Here is a 2919-nt window from a genome sequence, read left to right as displayed (position 1 = left end):
AGTTTGCTATGTCTACTAGGTAGCTAGAGTCTGATCCTCAGAGCCTATGGTTTGGTCCATTATCTTTTAATTTCATTTTTCTACAAACTTTTTGAACTCCCTTCATATGAATAATTAAGTGGTTACACAGGAAATCATGTCTGTTTTTACAGCTACATTATGACTTGTGGGTGTTTGTTTACAAGCACACACAGCAAAAAAACATGAAGCCCATGATTTTACAGATATTGTCTGGTTGGGACCATGCTTAAAAAAGGGTGCAAATTTAATGGAAAATATTTACTGAGCATTTTTAATAAATACATTTTATAAAAGGAACCTGGGTGGCATGCAGCAGTTAAGAGCTCAGCTGCAAACCAAAAAGTTGGCTGTTTGAATCCACCTAATATGGGAGACTAAGGTGCACCTGATCCAAACCATGGTATTTTCAATAACCTCATATGTACGTGAAAGTTGGACAGTGAATAAGGAAGACTGTAGAAGAATTGACACATTTGAGTTATGGTGTTGGAGGAGAATATTGAAAGTGCCATGGGCTACCAAAAGGACAAACAGATCCGTGTTGGAAGAAGTGCAGCCAGAGTGCTCCTTGCCGGCCAGATGGCCAAACTTTGTCTCTCATACTTTGGACATATTGTCAGGAGGGACCAGTCGCTGGAGAAAGATATCGTGTTTGGTATGGTGGAGGGTCAGAGAAAAAGAGGAAGACCCCCAGCGAGATGGATTGGTCAGGTGGCAGCATCGATGGACTCAAGCATGGCAACAATAGTGATGTTGGCCCAGGATCGGGCAGTGTTTCGTTCTGCTGTGCATGGGGTCACTGTGAATTGGTACCAACTTGATGGCACCTAACAACAACAACAACAATATGGGAGAAGCATGTGGCAGTCTGCTTCCTAAAAGATTTACAGCCTTGAAAATCCCATGGGGAAATGACAACTATCTTGAGAGTCAGCCTTGAAAATCCCATGGGGAAATGACAATTATCTTGAGATTCAGACAATGACTTAAATTTGGGGAAAATGAGCAACATAGATATTTATCAAATTGTGGTTCACACACCACTAGTGACTATAAAATATTGTTTGATATTGTTTGCCGATGCATGGATAAGTAAAATAAGTTTGGCAGATTTTCAGAGGGTTTTGTTTCTTTCAACTGTAGAACTTCTCAGAGTCTTTGATAAATTAGAATACATGTGAATATCCAGGTAAGGACTATAGAAAACAATATTAGTTAAACATATTTGCCCAAGGAATGAGCACTCTCTTTTTATTGTAATGGCCACCACTGCTTTGAGAATGCTAGTGTTTCTCAGAACTCAGTCTAGGAAACAATATGGCAAAGTTGTCCTATAAAGCACCAGATAGTAAAGATTTTAGGTTTTGTGAGTTTGGGCCGTGACGTCTCTGTCACAACTACTCAATTCTGCCACTGTAGGCAGAAACAGCCTTAGACAATCAATGGACATGGTTGTGTTCCTATAAAACTTTATTTATACAAATAGGTTGTGAGCTGAAGGCTGTAGTGTGCTGACCCCTAGCCTTGTTGTTGTTGTTATGTGCCGTGGAGTCAGTTGATACCTCAAAATTAATCCCCACCAGACAGCTCCCAGCATCTCTCAGATCTTTCCTAGGTTTGGGTGGTTCTTAGATTTTCTAGAAACTTCTCAAGACCTCTTGAATGCTCAACCTGTTGCTCTTTGAGTCCTATGTCCTCATGTGGGTAATCTTTGGGAGAGACCTTGTCTTGTGTAGAGCTGAGGCAGAATCCTGATTTCCTCATCTCTCTAGATTTTGGAACTTTAAAAAAGTTTGTGGTCCTCTGAATAGCAAGGTCTTCAAATGAAGACCAACATGTTCTCATCCAAGAAGAGTTATATGGAATCCCTTTGGACAAAACTTTGGGTAAATGAGAAATCCCCCACGTAGTTCTGGTAACTTGTCTTTTTAGAAAATAGAAGGACCATGTCTAATTTTGTAAAAATCTACTTTAAATTGTTGACAGATTTGGAGCAGAGCCATTGAAATTTCCCTATGTCTCATCATCCTGTGTCATGTTAGACCTTTGACAAGACCTGGTCCTACTGAAGCCTGTCCTGAACTCAGGATGGGGAGAGGCTGAGGGCAACTTTGGAATAGCTTCAGGGCCCTGATTGATTACTCAGTCAGAAGATCCTATTAAGAAAGGTAGCTACTGTTCTTGGTCACTGACAAATTGTAAAAGTAGGTAAGAAAGGGCACAATATTGTTGTGGAAATGCTGAAAGAATAATTTGGCGGGTTCTTAGCTTTACCAATGATTAACTTGAATTTGAACTCATGGAAACTTGAAAGTGGGGATAGTAGTGAAAAATTCAGCAAAATGACAGGGTATAAGATCAATGTACAAAAACCAGTCATATGGACTTCTGGTTTGGTGGTGGCAGAGCAGAGTCATGTAGGACAGGCTCCATGGAGGAGGGGCTTCTATGGTGCACACACACTGCCTGTATAGTAAGGCGATTGGCCATTCGGCCACAGTTTTATTTTTGTTTTAAAGTGGTGGATTTTTGTCTCTGCTTTTATATTGATTCTGCTTTGGGGCCTTCTGATCACACATTTTTCCTGGAGATGGGAGCTTTTTCTCCCTACGTTACCCAAGAAGAGTCAGCAATCATGGCCATATAGCCAAGCTACAAGCATACCCGATAATATTCCACTATTGAGACAAGAGCCAATAACAGCTGCTAAGCATTACATGTGAAAATGAAAGCCTATCTCCTGATTATATCCACCAGGAGAAACCCAGTATGCTTAATAACACAGCAAAAAATATCCATTTAAGCATTAAAAAAGTAAAAAACTACTGGAAATGACCAACAAAACACAACAAAAGATATCAAACATGTCAAAAACCAGGAAAGAGTAACTGAGACAAA

Source organism: Chrysochloris asiatica, unplaced genomic scaffold (genome assembly GCF_000296735.1).
Source record: "Chrysochloris asiatica unplaced genomic scaffold, ChrAsi1.0 scaffold00280, whole genome shotgun sequence".
NCBI classification, from domain to species: Eukaryota; Metazoa; Chordata; class Mammalia; order Afrosoricida; family Chrysochloridae; genus Chrysochloris; species Chrysochloris asiatica.
This window is presented reverse-complemented; position numbering follows the sequence as displayed.